Source organism: Chelonoidis abingdonii, chromosome 3 (genome assembly GCF_003597395.2).
Source record: "Chelonoidis abingdonii isolate Lonesome George chromosome 3, CheloAbing_2.0, whole genome shotgun sequence".
Taxonomy (NCBI): Eukaryota; Metazoa; Chordata; order Testudines; family Testudinidae; genus Chelonoidis; species Chelonoidis abingdonii.
Genome location: NC_133771.1, coordinates 8429938 through 8450629, shown reverse-complemented (window position 1 = coordinate 8450629; position 20692 = coordinate 8429938). Strand labels below are relative to the sequence as shown.

At 42.3% G+C, this 20692-nt stretch overlaps 1 long non-coding RNA gene across 3 annotated transcripts in view; it reads right to left on the bottom strand.

Moving 5' to 3' along the window:
* The window catches only part of LOC116828913 (uncharacterized), a 72134-nt gene extending 51929 nt beyond the window's left edge, over nucleotides 1-20205 (bottom strand). For all 3 annotated transcript variants that reach the window (XR_012655413.1, XR_012655414.1, XR_004374632.2), the window contains exons 1-2: nucleotides 20070-20205; nucleotides 17292-17351 (exon numbers count right to left, since the gene is read on the bottom strand). This is a non-coding gene — a long non-coding RNA (uncharacterized LOC116828913). The remainder of the gene's footprint in view (nucleotides 1-17291; nucleotides 17352-20069) is intronic.
* Between the last annotated feature and the right edge of the window lie 487 nt (nucleotides 20206-20692).

Below are 20692 nucleotides of genomic sequence, written 5' to 3'. Positions count from 1 at the left end.
TTGTAACATTAGCTCTTAGAAACACATTGATGGGGTCTGTCAGACCTTCTTTGCCCTCCACCTAGGAAAACCCCACTCCGCCTTGGGCACCAAAATGACTTAGTCCTCCAGGAGCCTAGAAGGACTGGATAGAGGCAATAACCAATCAGAAGCCAGCAGGCTAGTAAAGAAGGCTTGCCTGGTTCACCTCCATGGGAGTGCTGGGTGAAGCTGGGATAGGAGCAGAACCCTGGGGCCAGTTCAAAGGGACTTTGTTTAAAGCGCTGTGACATTTTGTGTTTGTTTACTAGTTTAAAGGTGCAGAGTCTAAGGGTATGTCTTCACTACCAGTCGGATCGGTGATCAGCGATCGATCCAGTGGGGATTGATTCATCGTGTGTAGTCTAAACGCAATAAATCGCTCCCCAACCGCTCTCCCGTCAACTCCTGTACTCCAGCTCGGTGAGAGGTGCAGGCGGAGTCGTCGGGGGAGCAGCAGCAGTTGACTCACAGTAGTGAAGACACCGCAGTAAGTCGATCTAAGTACATCAACTTCAGCTACGTTATTCACGTAGCTGAAGTTGCGTAACTTAGATCAATCCTCCCCCTCCCTCACCCCCAGTGTACACCAGAACTAAGTTTGTTTGGTAATAAACCATTTAAAGACTGATACTGAGCTCACTGCTCCAGGCAGGCTGAAAACACGAGCCTATTGTGCTAGGCGCCTTATAGACACATAGTGAGAAATAACACCTGCCCTGAAGACCTTACAATCTAAATAAGCAAGATGGGCAAAGGGTGGAGGGGCAAACAGAGAGATGAAGTGACTTGCCCAAAGACACACCACAGGTCACTGGCAGAATCAGGCATAGTATCCAGGTCTCCTGAATTCTACTTCCATGACTTCCCCACTGGAGTACACAACCTCTCGAACTACGACTTTAGCTGAGGAATAAGCAGCAGGAATCTAGGAAGCTCCTACTTGATGAATATTCTGTTTCCTGCAAATGTCCCTTAGCAATGCCAAAAAAGTGCAAGAAAAATAGACCTATGTTGTCCAGAAACAGATTCGTCTGAAGGGAATTCGCAGCCAAATAAAAAAGTACTCAGCTTTGTTAAAGTAGCGATAAATGTCCTGATTCTCGTTCACTCTGAGCCTGCTTTCCACTGCTGTGGTGCTGTAAAGAGACCTTACAGTGGACCTAAATTATATGTACACTCACTTTAAGTGCCTTTATCGTGTCAGTGAGGCATAGAGCAGCTTTAGTGTAAGTGAGAATAAGAACAAGGTTGTTAACAGACTTGAAGAGTTCAAACATTGTCATTATTTTTAAAACAAATCACTGGACCCAATATAAATGACTTAAACCTGGAGTAGGGTGACCAGACAGCAAGTGTGAAAAATCGAGGAGATGGGGGAGTAATAGGAGCCTATATAAGAAAAAGACCCAAAAATCAGGAGTGTCCCTATAAAATTGGGACATCTGGTCACCCTAATCTGGCGCTACCAGTAGCTATACGTGCTGGCGTTGTCAGGAAACGGATGCCAATTTGGTTCATATGCTTTGGAATTGGCTCAATATAATCTGATTCTGGAAGAAGGTCAATAGTAAGCTTAATTGTGCTTAAAGGATAACATGCTGTTTTGGGGTTACAAGGTACCATGTGGAATCTTGATTATTCCAAAAAGTTCTGGCTGTGCAGAGCCCTGATAGCAGCTAAAAGATTTATTCTTCAGTATTGGAGATCAACATCCAGTCCAATGATAGAAGAATACTATACAGATATAGCTGTGCTGGCATGCATGGCAACGATCTCCTTCTGCAGTAAAAATGATAAGGGAACAGACTTTGTAGAAATGGTGGATAAATTGGTGGGCTGGATTATGACTTTCTTCTGGTGCCCTCTCTCCTCCCTCTTCCTTTTCTTCTTCCTGCTCTTTTTCCCCCTTTCCCTCTGTTTGTCTCTTCTCTATTTGTATTGCCTTTTATTTCATTTGTATTTTGTTTCGTGCGGAAAAGCTAATATGATTGATAGTTTTATCTTCTGTATGGTAACTTTGACAGTAGTGTGGGGGGAGGGAGGGGTATTATGTTTTGCTATACAAAAATTAAATTTTATAAAATGTTTAAAAGTCAGGATGTTCTGTGGAACTCGTCACTAAATATAACCAAAGCCAAAAGCTTAGTATAGATTAGACATTTATATGAATGAAAGGTTGAAATTCACCCCATGAAAAGGGGAAGCACAAGGTCCATGTGCCACGTAAATCCTCCAAATATGGCTTATATAGTGCATAGACTCTTTATATTACAGTGGAGCTCTAAATTCCAGCCACACAACAGTGTCTGGGTTAGAAGGTGCACAAGAGAAAGGGCGGTCACTGGCAGCCCCCCACCAGAGCCCAGGGAGTTGTCATGAAGGCCTCAAGTCAGAAAAGTGTCCAGCACTTAAGTACATACCTAACTTTAAGCAAGTGCTTAAATCCCACAATGATATTTAAGCAATGCTTAATGTTAAACACATGCTTAAGTGCTGTCCTGAAGAGGGATGGATTTATGCACTTACTTAAGTGCCTTGATCTAGTGTGGAGGAACCTTGACCAGCAGTCACAAAATCCATATTTTGAGGCCTCAACTCAATTGGGATTTAAGTGGTGCACAGACCTTGTGCTTGTCCTGTGCCCCGCAGCGAATTTCACTCTGGCAAATAAATAGTTGCCACCACCATCTGGTACAGCCAAGGTCTTAATCTGATGAACTGGTACCATTGCCTAGAAAAAAAAATTGGGAGACACTGGTATAAAAGTGAATTGTAGATTTGCAGGGTTTGAAGCTTTTTTACATTTAAGGCAAGAGTGTTGCTAATAATAGAAGCAAATACTAAGTCAGTTTGATTGTAAATCGGCTAAATAAACAGACCTACTTTGTTCGGTTTGTCATTATAAGGGATGTAACATGAAATCCTGCTAAACAAATAAATGATAGAGTTATAAACCTGTTAGAAAGAATTAATGTACTTCACACCAAGGCTATGCATTTCAGCACTCTTCCCTGCACTTCCAGAATTGATCACCAGTGAAGTAAGCATTACCAATCATGTAAATTTAAGATTATATCATTCGATCCAACTGAATTATGTTTACATAACCCCCTTTAAGCACCCTGAGAAAATAATAGCTCAGGGAAATATCCTCTCCTTAATTTTAAGATGCTTTAAGGAATCTATGCACTACAACTCCTTCTTATGGAACTTTGGCTATGCAAGATTTGTCTAATCAATTGGAGACAGTCATATATAGATTTTCAGATTTATTTCTACTTTGAAAGCAACCCTCCTATGAAACAAATCAGCCTGCTGAAAAGGTGGCTCTTGAATGATGGTGCATATTGTGCCTGAGGATTCTATACATGGCATGTTTCCCCAGTTCACCAGCAGCTTTTTATCTGCTACACTCAGCATTTTAGCATTGGTACAGAAATTAAGGAGCGGGCATGGAAAGGGGAATCAAGTTGTACCATTTCTACTCATGCGTCGTCATTTAGCTTTGACTGCAGCCATCTCGTAAGAAAAGAGAGTCCTGAATCTAGAACGACGAGGTGTGTGATTTTAAGGATGGTGAGTACAGCAGCAAAACACAATGCTCTTTTGATTTTTATAAACTAGATTAAAGTGAGGGTCTTCAGAGAGGGATAAAATATTCACATACTATATTTGTTTCCCACTCGTAAACTGCGCTAAGAAGACATCAAAGCTTTAGGTGGAATAAGTATATGCACGATGTCTCTTCACAAAGTTATTTAATTCGCTAGAAGGGACACTTTTCATGCAGCAGCATCTTATTTACAGTGAACTACTTCTTTATGTTTCCTGTAAACATCAGAAGCAATTTCTGATAAATTACAATTCAGGAGCAGCAAACCAACCATATCACCTGAGCTGTTTAAATGAATTCATTATAAAATACACTGCTAATTTTCCTATGATTTTCTTCAGATCACATTTGGAATCATTATTCCTGTGAATTTTCTTTTCAGGATTTTTTAAATCTCCTAGGAAGAAGAGGCTGTGGCTGTTTTTTTTTGTTTGTTTTTTTTCACTCTATTGTCCTTGACCTGGAGTACCTTTGATTCTATTGTACTTCAGTCTTTGTCGTTGTATATCACTAACTGTGATAACACAACCAGTCCAAACAGCAGATAAGAACTAGTTTAAATTTAGATCACAGATTTATCAATGTAACTGTTTGAAAAAAGAACCCGTAATTTTGTTATGACCTTTGGGCCTCTCTTTACTGGAATGAATGCTCTCCATGAAGTAGTAGAGAAAATGAAATATTGTTTGCCATTTTAATTGAATCTACTACTGCCTCATTATCAAAGGGATTGTCTCTTGCTGACCGCATATAAAACATAGCACAAGAACTGACATTGGTCATTCAAAGCATAAAATCCTGCAGTGCTGGAAAGGTGATTTGAGATGTAACAGCAGTTAGCATATTTTCTTGTTTTCGGTTTTAGATGCTGGAAATGACTGTGAAATAGTTTATTTGGGGTGGATCTGAATTTGTTTGAGGAGGCCTCTGTCGCAGTCAGAGGTCTACTTAATATACTGTAATACAACTCTTAATGCAATGGGTAGTAATGAGACACTTTAGATATTTGTTGGAAAAGTATCATGGCAAAACACAAAATGTCCAGTAAATTCATGGAATGTATGAGACAACTTGTGGGAGGGTCATGAAAGGTCAAGTCCCCCCCACACACACACACCCAGCAGTCAACTGCCACCCCCCAGCAGATGAGAAGGGGCAGGGCCATAACCTCTTCCAGACATGCTGCCCCATGCAGCACATCCCTCCGGCTGCCTGGGAGTGCGCCCGGCTGCTGCAGTGACAGCAGGCTGTCCCCCTGCCCAGGCTCAGCTTCTGGGAACAGGAGCCGACTCTGAGCAAGCCAGGGGTCAGGGGGGCTCCAACTTGCTCAGCCGCTATCCTGGAAGCCAAGTCCAGGCAGGAGGCAGCCCACTGCTGCCACAGCCAGCCACTCTTCCAGGTGGCTGCTGCACTGCACCAGACAGCATCCGGAAGTGGCTCTGTCATGCTCCCTGCCTGGCTGTTGCTGCCAGGAAGATCAGCTGAATGTGCTGGGAGGGGAGCTGGTGCAGCGGGCCCCACCCCCACAGACACACAACTAATGTGAGGTGGGGAGGGGACAGGGAGAAGACAGGTGGGGAGCTCACATGTCCTCCCCTTTAGCTGGGTGGGGAGGGCACCAGTTGTCTAACTAATTTTGTTTCAGAAGGTGGAGGAAGTAACCAGAAGTACAGTCACTTTAGACTTGATTCAGACTAACTGGGAGGAATTGGTTGGGAATTCAAAGGCAATTTGAGTGAAAATGATCATGAAATAATAGATTTCATGATTCTAGGGAAAGGAAGGCTTGAGAGCAGCAGAATAAGGATAATGGACTTCTAAAAAACAGACTTTAACAAGTCATAGAACGGGTAGATATGGTCCTTTGGGGGAAAAAATGTAAGAGAGAAAGATGTGCAGGAAAACTGGCAGTTTCTCAAAGAGACAATATTAACGGCACAACATCAAACTATCCTGTTGTGAGGAAAGGTAGGAAGAATAGGAAGAGGCCAATATGGCTCCATCAAGAGCTCTTTAACGGTCTGAAAATCAAAAAGGAATCCTACAAAAAGTGGAAACGTGGACAAATTGCTAGGGAGGAGTACAAAAGACTAGCATAAGCATGAAGGACAAAATCAGAGAGGCTAAGGCACAAAAGGTATCTACAACTACCACTTTTGTCACTAAAACTTTTGTCAGTCGGAGAGTGGGAAAAAAAAAGACCCCTCACCTATATAAGTTTCACTGGTAAAAGTGCTGGTGTCAGTTCTCCTGATGACATTGCCTGCTCTCTGGGGATGGTTCAGTTATGCCAGCCAGAGAGCGCTCTCCTGCCAGCAAAGAGCAGCTACAGGGGAGACCTTACAGTGGTACAGCTCTGTAGTGGCAACATAGCCAAGTTACACTTAGCAAGGAACATAAAACGCACTATGAAGAGGTTTTATGAACACATTAGGAGCAAGAGAAACATGAAGTGTAGGTCCTCTCCTTAGTAGAAAAGGAGAGCTAATAATGGACAATATCAGAAGGCTGAAGTTTTAATGCCTGTTTTGCTTCGCTGTTTACTAAAAGATGAACTGTCACCAGATACTTAACCCAATTGTTACTAACAAGTAGGGGAAAGGACAAGTTAAAACATATTTAGATAAGTTAGATATATTCAAGTTGGCAGGGCCTGATTCATCCTAGAGCAGGGGTTCGCACCCTTTTTCATTTTGTGACCCGCCCAAAATACAATAAAAACTCCACGGCCCACCTGTGCCACAACAACTATTTTTCTGCATATAAAAGCCAGGTCTGGTATTACGGGGTAACAAGCAGGGCGATTGCTCACGGCCCCACACCACAGGGTTCCCCATGAAGCTAAGTTGCTCAGGCTTCAGCTTCAACCCCAGGTGGCAGGGCCCTGAGCTTCAATCCCACGAGGTGGGGCTTTGGCTTTCTGCCCTGGGCCCCATTAAGTTTAATGCCATCCCTGCTTGGTGGACCCTCTGAAACCTGATCATGGCCTTCCAGTGGGCCCTGGACCCCTGGTTGAGAAGCACTGACCAAGGGTACTAGCTGAAGCAATCTCAGAACCATTAGCAATTATCTCTGAGAGCTCATGGAGGATGAGTGAGGTCCCACAGGACTGGAGACAGGCAAACATAGTACCAATATTTAAAAAGGGGAACAAAGAGGACCTACGGAATTATAGACCAGTCAGCCTAACTTCAACACCTGGAAAGATACCGGAACTAATTCTTAAACAATCTGTTTGTAAGTACCTAGAGAATAATAGGATTATAAGGAATAGCTAACATGAATTTGTCAAGTTAGATCATGCCAAACCAATCTAATTTCCTTCTTTGACAGGGTTACTGACCTAGTAGATAGGGGGAAACTATGAACGTGATGTATCTTGTTTTTAAAGTAAGGCTTTTGACACAGTCCCACATGTTATTTTCTGTCTGTGTGTTCCATTCTATGCATCAGAAGAAGTGGGCTGTAGCCCACAAAAGCTTATGGTGAAATAAATTGGTTAGTCTCTAAGGTGCCACAAGTCATCCTGTTCTTTTTACGGATACAGACTAACACGGCTGCTACTCTGAAACCAGTCCCACGTGACATTCTCATACGCAAGCTAGAGAATTGTGGTCTGGATGAAATTGCTATAAAGTGAGTGCACAACTGATTGGAAGACTGTAGCCGAAGAGCAGTCATCAGTGGTTCACTGTCAAACTGGGGGGATGTATCTAGTGTGATCCCACAGGGGTCTGACCTGAGTCCAGTCCTAGTCAATATTTTCATTAATGACTTGGATAATGGAGCATAGAGTATAATTATAAAATTTTCAGGTGACACCACGCTGGCAGGGGTTGATAGCACTTGGGAGGACAGGATTAGAATTGAAAAGAACCTTGACAAATTGGAGAATTTGGTCTGAAAGCAACAAGATGATCGTCAACAAAAACAAGTGGAAAGTACTCCGTTAGGAAGAAAAAATCAAATACACAAATACAAAATGGGGAATAACTGGCTATGCAAGAGTACTCCTGAAAAGGATCTAGGGGTTAGAGTGGATCATAAATTTAATGAGCCAAGAATGTGAGGCAGTTACCAAAAAAGCTAATGTCATGCTGAGGGGTATTAATAGGCGTATTGTATGTAAGACATGGGAGGTAATTGTTCCACTGTACTCGGCACTAGTGAGGGCTCACCTGGAGCTCTGTGTCCAGTTCTGACCACCACACTTTTAAGAAAGATGTGGAGAAACTGGAGAGAGTCCAGAGCAGAGCAACAAAAACAATTAAAGTTTTCAAAAACGTGGCTTATGAGGAAAGGTTAAAAAAATTGGATATGGATAAGAAGGCAGAGGGAGGACTTGATAACTGTCATCTAATAAGTTAAGGGCTGCTATAAAGAGGACAGTGAACAATTTTTCTCCATGTCCACTGAAGATAAGAAAAGAAGTAATGGGCTTAATCTACAGCAAAGGAAATTTAGGTCAGATATTAGGGAAAACTTTCTAGCTACAAGTATAGTTAAGCACTAAATAACTCTCCAAGGGAGGATGTTGGATCCCCGTAACTGGACGTTTCTAAGAACAGTTTAGACAAACAGGAATGGTCTAGGTATACTTGATTCTTGCTCAGCACTGGGCACTAGACTAGATAACCTCTTGAGGTCCCTTCCAGCCCTAGATTTCTATAATTTGAAGCCACCCATGAAAATTCTTGAAGCCAGGCTGCAGCCTGTGATTTCTGAAAAAAGATAATTTTCCCACACAAAAGGCTGAGGACCTCAGTGATATGATGGAGAACCAGAGTAAGCAGCTTTCCTCAGCATTGATCTGTTTTCTTAGGAAACTCCTCCATGTCAGATGTCCACAGACATCCCCATTGTTTACTACTGAACTCAGGGAATGAAAGAGCACAGAAGAGAATCAGCGTATGGAAGATGAAAAATTGGATTCAGTGACAACAGAGAGCTCCATCGGGTCTTGTCCCAGATGTACCACAGAGCTAGAGTGGAGCAAAGAATTACTTAGTAAAGCCATTCAAGTTAGCAATAAATAGAATAGTCTGTTTCAGCCACACTTCCTTTCTGTCCTTCTTGGGAAAGCGATGGGCAATATTCCATCTTCCTTGTTGATTAAAATCCTTTGCAATCGATCCAATTTCCTGTCATCCAGGAAGCCAGTGTCAGAGCAAGAGGCCACAAATGCACCTGTGCTCTCACTCAGTCTACAGATGATCATGAGACACAGCCTGTGTGTAGGAACCAGGCTTATGATGGATTCAGAAACCCAGTGGTGAAGCGCTTCTCCACTTGGGTGGGAGTTATTGGTGCCTGGTTAAAGCAGAGCACTAGCTCTCCTGAAACACACCAATGTACAACCCCCAATCAAGAAACCATCTTTTGATGCTAACATCCTATCCAGGTTCAAACCTATCATTTCCTGGGAAGATGATCAAGAAGGCGACTGCCAGTCAACACCAGGAACACTTGGAAAAAGTGGAAATGGTCAGTACCTTCTGATCTGGTTGCAAAACCCAACAGATGCTGAGATTGTGAGCTTGTCAGATAGATAGCCTCCTTCAAGTTACAGATCCAAAAGAGCTTTCCATGCTGATGTTAGATCAGTTCGCCTGCATTCAGTATCTCTAACCACAAAATGAGGGGCTAGGGGGGAATAGGATTGAAATAGTGGTTTTGTTCGCTCCGTTGGGGCAGATTTAAATCAGTAGGTACACTGAAAAATTATTCATCAACCCATAGAGTTCTGCCAAATGGAGTCCCTGTGATTCCAGTTTTATCTCTTTGGTTGTCTGATACACATGTGAAGCCACACCAAGTACCAGTAAAGAGGTTACGGACTGAAATACCATGAGAACATTTTTTAATTAAACTAGCACTGAGCAGTCCATTGTGCAAGGTGCTCTCTACATGCACATCGTACGTGAAAGGCTGGCAATCTAAACAGAAAAGAGTGGGGAGAGGAAACAGAGGTGTAGTGACTTGCTCAAGTCTATGGCAGAGTTTGCAGTAGAGACAGGATCTCCTGTGCCCCAGTCTAGTGCCCTACGCACTGTCTCCACTCGAGATTGAGATGGCAATGTCCTCCCACTGTCCCAGATCACAGACTGATGTGCAAGTCAGTGAAGGCTCATATGGGTTAAGACATAAGGATTAGGAATTGTGCTGATGTTCCATTTTGAGATTTTCACCTGTTCTTTGGTACCCTGGTTTACTGGGGCACTTATAAGGTCATCAACTAGGGGGAAGAGATAGCTCAGTGGTTTCAGCATTAGCCTGCAAAGCCCAGGCTTATGAGCTCAATCCTTAAGGGAGCCATTCAGGGATCTGGGGTAAAATTTGTCTGGAGATTGGCCCTGCTTTGAGCAGTAGCTTGAACTAGATGAGTTGCAGAGGTCCCTTCCAACCCTGACATTCTATGAACTTCAAAGTCATCTGGGGCCAGGTTTCAGCAATGATCAAGAACAATTTTGATCCTGTCCAAAATATTTGGGAGCAGCAGCCTTTAATCCCAGATGTGGACACAGAGACCCAGGCCTTTATAACCCCAGTGCTACATTGCTGCAGCACTCTTTAGCTGGGATTTCCCTTCAGAAATCACCCACAGACTGCAGCTGTTGCAGAACACAGAAGCACGCCTGGTCAGGGGCCTTTACAAGAATCAGTAATGTTGTCACTCCATGACTTCTACTGGCAGCATATAGGCCAGCGAGGGTGCTTTAAGGTTTCACCACAGGTGGAATTCACCTCTATGCAGACAGCTAATGCATGGCTTGTGCAATGCTTTAAACCCACAAAATAATGCTTAAATAGGACTTAAGTGGGGCATAGATCTCCTGTACCCCCTTAGTTTATAAAGATCTAAATAATATAACTCTACCTAAGGAATTGCCTATTTTTCTATGTCCTACTATGCTTATTGAGATCAACAAGATTGGAACTGGTGACCCTTCTTAGGCAACAGAGACTGTTTCATTACCCCAATATAAATTGAGAGTAATTCCACTGACTTTCTCAGACTTAGTCCTGGTTTATTCCCATGTAACTGAGCTCAGAATCTGGCCTATAAACCTGAAAGAGCAGGAGGCAGTTATCTCTGCCATTCTTCATCCTAGTATCTGTTAAGGCAAGGCTGAAAAATTCACATTAATTCCAAACTTGTTTTGTTAGTCACAATGGAATGAGACTTAAACAATTGTACTTTTCCCTTTCTGACTATGTACTGGGGCATGTTTCCATCTCGCTCTCTCTTTCTCTCTCTTGTTTTAATCAGTAAATTGTTCAATTAACAAGATATTTGTTGTTAAATATGCATTAATGAACTATATAGAACTGACGAGCATTTGACTAAGGGAAAGGATAGATTAGTGCTGGTTAAAGCGGCGGACTGAGATCAAGGAGATTAGGTTCTATTCTTGGTGGATTCCCTGGGTCATCTTAGATAAGTAACTTAACATCTGTGCCTCAGTTTCACATATGCAAAATAGGGATAATTCTCTCTTCTTTACTGTGGTGTTTGACTTAATTAATGTCTGTGAAGAAGCACTCTGAAGTCCTTGGATGGAAATGCTAGAGATGTTTTTGAGCAGCTGCGATTCCCACAGTCTACCTACTTCATAAAGTCCAAACTAATCTTCTCCTTGGTTTTATTAGCACAGAAATGAATAAGAGTAACAACCTAAAATTCAGCTCAAATAATCTCCACAGGTTTATCTGCTCCTAGGGCTGCTACCCCAACTTTTCTCAGTCCACACCTAAGTCCTGTTTTTCTAGAGGCCCACATCCATCTCGTCTATAACTGGGTGGGGTAGTGAGCCTTTTGCTTCAGTGGGTGAACAGCCCCCACTTAACCCTTTCCTAGCAGGCTAAAAGAGAGAGGAGTGTTTTGTTGCTAACCCACTGGATTATGACTCAGGTGCTCTGAGTTCAATTCCTGTGTTCAATTCCTGCCACAAGCTTCTTGTGTGACCTTGAGTAAACCACTTAATCGCTTTGTGCCTCAGTTTCCCACTTTTCAAATTGATATGATTATAATATTTCTTTTCACCCACCATATTTCTTTGTCTTACTCTATTTAAAGTATTGCCAAGAGTTCAAAAATCGTGCATCAGGTCCACAGAAAATCATGAGATTTTAAAAATAATAAATTGTAGGTTCTCTTTATTTGCCTTTTGGTTTTGAGCTTTGAAGGTTCACTTTGTCAAGCTTTTCTCTGCGAGAACTAGAGCTAGAAATATACTTTGATTCTCACATAATCACATTACTTCAGAAACTGAGATTTTAAGGAACAAGAGAGACTATCATGAGAATCATCATAACTTTGAGATTTATGTTGATTAATCAGTAAACTCTCCAGAGCGTGGACTGTCTCTTAATACATACAGCATTTAGCACAAAAGGGGTATTTAGCTGGGACTTCTAGGAATTACCATAATACCAATAATATTAATAACAATCAACAGCGGCTAATAGGGCGAGAGATTTCGGGCCAGACTGTTACTGATTGATTGATTGATTTGTGTACTTATTTCTTGTATTAGCCCATCTTAGAAACCAGTTGTTCCTCTATACAGACTTAACTTTTCTGAAGCTTTGTCACTTTAATTTGTAAATGATACCATTGCAATGTATCACTTACGCTGAGTTACATGTGGTTGAACCAAATGTCAGCGTCGAGCAATGAACCATTTTTGTTATTTGTTACTGTAGGTTAAGTTTATGTTGATTACTCTAAGTATCACTTTTGAAAGTTAACTAGCATTAAAGTGTTGATAATTCCCCACTTTTGCAATCATATTTGCATAGTGTACAACAGAGTTGAGGAGAAAAAATTATCTTAAGTGCTGTTTTTCATCAGCCCTGTCAGTCTCTTACTGTTTGCTTCATCTTGGTATATGGGGCATTCTGTGACAAATGGTTATGACATTTTTCATCTGAGCTTTGCATTATTATATAATAATCTTGTTCTTTCTCATGAGTGCACCCTTTACATGTAGTGGGGGAAGGGTGGCAGAGATCTGTTTTACAAAAATCTTGCCTACATTTATAAATCCTTTCCCTCCCTATCTTCACAAAACAATAGCACCAGAAATGCTGCCGGTTTTCCTGTGGGCTCAGTCCTCCCCTCACTGAAGTCAATGACAAAATTTCCAATATATCGAATCTGATATATAAGAAGTGTGGGCCCTTTCTGTTCTGCCCTCATTGTCTGTCAGAATATTACTGAACGGAACACGTACAATTATTATCACAGCCCTGATTCTCCCTCATTTATCAATTCAGTGAAGTCCCCCCCCGATTTATACATAGGGTGACCAGATAGCAAGTCTGAAAAATCAGGACACTTTTTTTTCGGAGGGGGAGAAGAGGGGGGAACTGTATAATTGCAAATATAAGACACAGCCCCTAATACAGGGATGGTCCCAATAATATCAGGACATGCGGTTACCCTATTTATACTGTATAAGTGAGAGGACAATGGGGCTTTACCGTTTTATTGCAGCAATACTTGTAAAAGATACTGAAACATTTCCTAAGCATTAAAAGCCAAGAAATTAAATCCCCAGAGTTCAGAAATGCAGCATGAATAAGATATCTCCATAGCTATTTCTCCCTCAGTTACATTTCACCTTGGTTTTGTAACCACATTTAGGATCTAAATTTACTCCTATTTATATTAGTAAATACAAGAATAATAATGGTGCCTGACATTTATTGAGAGCTTTTTACTTTCAATACCTTCTTTATACATTTTCTAATTCATCCTTAGTCCGATTACTAATTAAAATTTTACTTTATCATGTGTCTGTGGCATCTTATATTTTGCAAAAACAATTGTACATGAGTTACTAATCTATAGTAAGTACCTACTTGAATTCAGAAGATTTCAGATTTGCTTCTAGGAAATATTACATTTTTGAAATGTTTGGCTTCTCTGCTAGTATTTATCTTTCTGTTTGCCTCACACTTCTTGCATGCAAGTACAGTATAGAACATTTTATGCTTTGCATTAATAACAGCCCAATAAAAACAGACAATATTCTTAGTTAACTATGTGTTGAGTTATGCAGATCCTAATTCTACTGCATAAGCAATGAAAGAAAAGCAGATATTTTGTCCTTACTAAAAAACAAATTCTGTGATACAAATGCAAACCGACATATGGTAAAAATTGCCTGCAGCTCTGCTGATTTACAGCACTGTCTTTACTCACAGATAATTCATTAAAAAATCAATTTCATACTGTCTGTGTGTGTGTGTGTGTGTGTGTCTGTGTCTGTGTGTATAATATAAATTAAAAAAGGACTTGTATAAATACCAGTCTATGAAGGTATTGCATAGCTTTTCATACAGATGAGAAGGGGAAAAAAAACCCTAAAATGTATGGTCACCAGAAGATAAAGCAAAGGTATCATTAGAATTCATCCTTCAATACAGGTCAGGATTGTGGGTTACATAGCCCAGCTCTGAAATCTACTACCTGAACCGTCTGCTGTGCAGTGCAAGTTGAATCTGCTTATGTGAAACACAACTATGCAGACATTTATATTATAGTATACAGCACAAAAGGGAATAGAAAAGTGCCTGATTCAGGGCTGTCTCACTGATCATGGGAACAATGGGAGTAACTATAATGTATACTCCTGGAGACAGCAATGTAAAACCAAAGGATATCAAGGCCATTTGCACTGTAACCAGTGCAGCTTTCAAAACAAATAGCAAATTAAAAACAAAGGGGGGGTGAATTTTGAAATTTTACCACTATTCCATAAAATAATGATTGATTTAAAAACTTTAAGGAGGAAAAAATACCCCTGATGAAAAATGAATTTGGGCAACATCAGCCAACTTCAAAATATTAATAGTCAACATATAGTTGGCTATTTGGATTATAAGGGGAAGCCCTGAAATCTCTCCCTTGAATCCCATACCGTCTTCTCCAAAGTATGTGTTACTAGGACCAAAACGTTCAGTAACTTCCAAGTCAGAGAATGGATTTTTCCCTTTTTCTAGTATTGTTTATTAAATGTGATGCACTGGTTGCTTTGATCCACAGCTTTGAGATCTGTGCATGATTTCTTCCCCTCTAGGGAAATACACAAATCAATCACCGCATACAAGAGACAACATTTTTCCTCTATGGCCTCTCTACAGCAGGTGAAATATTGTTGAAAATGACGGGAGGGCAATAAGTATGTGGAACAGGGAAAGTGCACCATCATCTCCCTTCCAAAGTAAAATTCACTAGTAAGACCAGATGTAAACAAAACTAGAGTGTTTGCAAAAAACATTAAGATGAAATGGCTGCTGCTCTATTTGAAAATATTAGAAGGAATGAGAATCTCCATCTGTTTGTCCTGATCCGACTCCCATTGAATTCAATGGCAGAACTTCAAGGGGCCAGGCTGGCCCATTTTCGATGGCAATCTCATAAGATGATGTGCATTGCTGGCGAGGACACACGTCTGTCGCTGTTCAATCCATGTGAAATTTTCAAATTAAGTATGAACTAAACTGAAAAGTGAGAATAAAATAAACTTTTCTTCCAGGCTCAGATTGTCCACATCAGGGGTTATACTGGGACAATTTAGCAGTATATTTATCCAATATAATTATGCTGGTAAATTTTCCCATGTAGAAAAGCTCTACGATTGAAGTCTCAGTATCCAGACTGTTACCACAGATTGCAGAGCTTTTCTTCCTATAGCTTGGACTGGAGTCAGGTAGTTTTGTATCTATATAACTTCTTTTCCCTCTTATTATTATTTGTAAGGGCTTTGCTTCCCTCCCCCGCCCCCTTACTGGTCAATTTACCTGGCTTCTGAACAAGAAAAGTTTGGGTTTTTTTTGTTGTTTTGTTATTATTTTTGACCTTATTTGTTTGTTTGTTTTCCCTTGCCAAGGTATATGCCTGGCTCTTTACATGGTCCCTAGAAACTCTGCAAAATTTAAATGTGAAAATTACAAGGGTGAATTTTAGGTTACTGTTTCCAGAAAACAGATCTTTGTGTCACATTGAATCAGCCATCTGAAGGAATTAACAATTTAGTATGTGATCAAGGGACACATGTTACATCAGAATAACATACTTGCTCAAAATGGTTGAAATGTTCACTGTTATGCTAATTCCTTTTACAGGATGAATCATTAATTCTAAATACAAAAGCTAACATAGAGCATGTTGTTACAGGATATGTTTTTTATTTTAAAACATAAATCAGTTGCACCATAAGAGTGCTGGCCCCTAACTTAGAAGCCAATGGATCATAATCATCCTCTCCTAGGGATGCTATTTGTTTACAGTGCTGCCTCTGGGCTTAGATCCCTTCCTCCAAGTTGCCCAGTGCATCCTGCCTAGTCTGTTTCGGTCCTGTTTAAATTGTAAACTCTTTGGTGCTCAGATTGTCTGTACTGTGTTTCTTGTGCAGCACTGAACACATTCCAGGTGCTTAATAAAATAAATAAATAATGATTATAGATGGTCTGATTCTGCACTGCTTGTACACCCAAAATTCCCAGGGACATCAGTGGGAAATCAGGACCAGACCTATCTGCATTATTATTTATGTTTAGGGTACCGTTTCTGTTTATAACCTGGCCCAATCCTGCACTTCTTACTCAGGCAAAACACCCCTGGATGCCCCCTGTAAATTGTTAGCTGTAACATAATTTATAGTTCATGGGGCAAAACTATAGCATCAGCTGAAGTCAAGCGGATGAAAGGAAAGAGAATTTACACATTGCCATTGATTCCCTTCACATTCCCGGTGAATGATTCCTCCAAAGTCATCGGCACTGTGGATACTTACAGAGCTCCTCTGACTGGGTTTTGTGTGTGTGTGAATTGCTTATATATCATTCCAACAGGGCCAAATCCTGCCATCTTCGGACTGAGTCCCCTGAACCGCGGTTGATATCCCCTTGCAGGACTGGGACATTGAGTCCCGTTTAGTTAGAGGATTGATATTCAGGGGATACATCACTTGTCCACAAATCATAGATCTGGCTTTGCATGTTGAGGTGGGGGTGTTGCTAGTGTCATTAAAAGGAGCAATTCTAAACCCATCTTTACTCACTTTGAAACCCTTCCCCAGCCCACATTGTGTTAATACATAGGTCATGTATGAGCCCTCAAGGGATAGCCGGAATTAGGCTTGCAAAAGGGATGCAGCATCTTTTCGCAGAGAATCTACACAGATGTCATGCCATATGGACCAAGAGAATTCTGGCCAATTGGGTCTTTAGGAGTTTTATTGTGTAATTTCTTAATGTGTTAATATTTTGGGGCCCAGAGAGGGAATGGATCATCACCTAAGCCCCAAGGATTTATGTTTTAAAAGACCATAATGTATTTTCAAGCACATTATCAGGGTAGTCTCTAAATATCCACAGATAATACGATGAGGCATCGGGGGAGGGGTGTTAGCTAGAAAAGTCCTTAGGGGTACATTTTAGCTATTAATTGTGTTGGTTTATAATCTGAAGCATTCCACCTAGACCTGCAAAATAGAAACAAGTAGAGTCAATGACTAGCCCAGGACTAGTCATGTGAGTAAAGGCTAAGGTCAGCCTTTGGCTGGCTGTTTAATTTTTGGGTGAGTCATTTGATCGCTCTGTCTTTCAGTTTCCCTACCTGTAAAATGGATTTAATCATACTTACCTTACTGCAGTGCTGTGAAGTGCTTGAGAGAAGGTGATCCAGTATGGCAAAACATCATGGCTAAAAGGAGCAGAAATGGTGATTTTGGGGAGAGTTGTCTGAAATTAAAGCTTCCTTTTCAGCCAGGCAGACAGTAATCTCACACATGATATGTATATTTATTTTTAAGGAATATAACCCAGCTTTGTACAAACTGTGTGAGCACAGAATTACGCCCTTGGACATCAATTGGAGCTAGTAATGCAGCATTCTCATCACATTGCTATTACTATTGGCTTCTGATACTCAAAACCTCAGATTGTGCAGGTGTGGTGTTCAATTTGTTTGAATTGTGAACAGCTTAAAGCAGGCTTATGAAATTCTACTTGTAACTTCGTTTTACCAGGCAAATACTATGTCATTTGTTTCATCATCTGTCATTATGGTAAATGAGAGACAAGATGGGTGAGGCAGTAGCTTTTACTGGACCAACTTCTGTTGTTAAGAGAGAAAGGCTTTGGCGCATACACGGAGCTCTTCTTCACTCTTAACACTGTATAGGGTATGATAAATGGCAGACAAATAGGCAGACACAGAATGTGTGCCTAGGCTGGTAACTTTTTGTAACCTTTATCCAAGTTTGATTACAAGCAAACTCTTCTGACTTATCAGGCTAGATGCAAGTGCCAGCAACTTAGGTATCATTATAATTATATTTATTATTAATGGAAACAAAATGCCATTTACAGCAGTGAGGGAGAAGTAACCAAGAGCTGTAGGTCATCTGTCCATGGTAACTCTGTGTGTGCAGTGTTGTGTTCAGGATGTGCAGTGAGTGTGCGTGGGTAACCCACTGGTTACCTGCACCTGCTTGTGTGTTCAAGGTGTGCAGTGCTTGCTTGTGTGTTATCTACAGTATTACTGCATGCATCTTCCGGGCCTTAACTTTAAAACAAAAATCTATTTGTGCTTATCTAGCGAAAGAGGATATGTTGGTGATTCAATGCCAGACACATGTTTTAAATACGTTGAATAACAGAAGGACCCCTGCTTATGTGGCTAGATCCCGGTAGCTGGCACATGTCTTTGATACCCTGTGAATGGTGAGGGGTTTCCTGTCTTATTTAGAGCCTGTTTTACCCATTCTGGGTTCCACTGCTGGATAACACAGACAAGGTTCTAAGCCAGAACAGGACACACAAGAAGGATCAGTGATTCAGTGTAGACACGTGTGTGTTACTTATCTCCAGGATACATCTGGAGCTTATCGTGAGCCAAAATGTGCCCTTCTCCTTGAAATTCACCTTCAAGGCAGTGAGATGGAATATTTCTTCCCTCCCTTCCCTGACAATTGTCAGTGGAGAGGCTGCAAAAAAAGCTAAAAAAGCCACTGCAGCCTGAATGCAGCCCTGGCAGCTGGCAGCTCTACTCTACTGCAGTGATGTCAGCTGCAAAACCCGGCCAGCCCCCCCCTCCCCCGTCATGAGCAGCAATCAAACTCCCATCCGCACATACACAAAGTCACAAGAATAAGAATAATGACAGCAGCAGGGCAATGAAATCAGCCATGGATGATGAGTGGAGGAGGAGGAGGCTGATCTTGAACCAAAACAAAATCCTCAACATAAAAATAAACCCAGATCTCCACAGCTGCGTCAAACCCATCCCAATAAATAAAATCAAAAATTAATGGGGATCTGTAAGGGAAATTCTCAAGGCTGGGTGCATTCATTTGCCTCAGTCAAGGGGCTGCAAACTCCCCTCTCTCTCAGAGTGGGTGGCTGAGTAGGTGGGACATTGCATGTGACTTTCTTGCAAGGTGAAACTGCAGGAGAGTCAGTGGGGATGGCCTCTCCTAGGTTGCTGCTGGGGGCCGGGGAGGAGGGGAGATGGGGTGGGGTGAGCTGGAGGATCTTTCCCTCGAATCTGCTCTTTGATGCTCTGTTATCTCCTGGTTTTAAAACCATCCTTTCCATGGAAAGCACCCTAGGCATAAAATAAAGGAAGGAGCGTCTCCCAGCTCGGAGCACAGAGAGGAGGGATGCACATGAGGGCAAAGGATTGTGAGGCGCCTGTGAGTGATGGAGGGGGCGGGGGGCTGGAGAGGGCGAGGAGGGGGGATTTTTTATGATTATTTTTGATTGTAAGGATTATTTGCGGTTTGCTTTCGGTGCAGGGAGTCCGCAGATGTGTGTTTTTGTTGTTGTTGTTGTTGTTGTTGTTTTGCTGAATCCTTTCAAGGGGGGAAAGAAGGAGGGGGAAAAGTGGATCAACATCACTGATGGAGGACAGTGTGCAGACAGGGCTGGCTAAGGATAAATGGGATGATACCCCGCCCGGCTCCTCTCTTCTTTGCCTCTCCAAAGCGCCGGTCCTCGCTCAGGCTCCTCTGCGGGCAGCTCCAGGCACTCAGTAGGTTGCTAAATGCGCCACGCAGCCCGGTGACTCCCCCCCCCCCCGCTTTAATATAGATTCTGCTTCTGTTTCGCAGCCTTTTGCCTTCCGATCCAGGTCTTCTCCCGCCTCCCTGCATGCTAAGATTTAACCAGAGGCTGCTCTTGTACCTAGGGGAATGGTCTGCACCTTGGAGAGCATCTTTCCTCTCCCTGGCTCTGGGTGGAATAACTTTCCCTTGGCTTGGCTTAGCTTCCGTGATGTTTTCCTTTTCCTCTTTCTTCTCCATGTAGCTGGCTGGTTTTAGACTCTGTCCCTGCTGCACTTTGCCAGCTGCACACAACCTACCCACCCATGTCTACCCCCCACCCCCAAACAGTCACGGGATTATGCAAGCAAAGATACCTGAATCGCCTTCTGGATGGAGAACCTCAGAACATGCGCCGGGGCACGGAGCGGTGTGAGGAGGGTGTTTCGCGTGGGGCTTCGTTTGCTCCTCTGTGTTTGTGGGTTGCATGGGGAGGGGGGTGCTGAATTGACGGCTGGGCTTGCTTAAAACTGTGAGACAAAATGCATTTGGTTTGCAATAGCTCCCTCACCCACTGAGCCAGCCAGTCCCCCTCCCACCCATCCATCCCTCTTCGGGATCGGGCTGGGAAGAGGGGGCTCTGGATCGGTGGGGAAGGGGAGCTGCTGAGATGCTGCGCCTGGGCGAGAAGGCTCCAAAGAGGTAAACGCTGGTCCGAGGTGTGGGTGTGAGGAACTGTTTGGTTCCCCTTTCCCCACCACCCCAGTTTGAATAGAGGGGAGCGCGGGGCAGTGGGCGGTCGGGGGGGGGGCGAGGGGATGGAGTGGGGGGGTTATAGACAGGATGTAGCGGTGGGATACAATCCCCCCCCCCCCTTATTCTTCTTCTGAGCGATGGAGGAGTCTTTTGCCTTAGGGAAGTATGTAGCCAGGGTGGATGCTACAGAAAATGATTGTATTTCATTTGTCTGTTTCTATTTCTTTCTGTTGGTCTCTCTCTT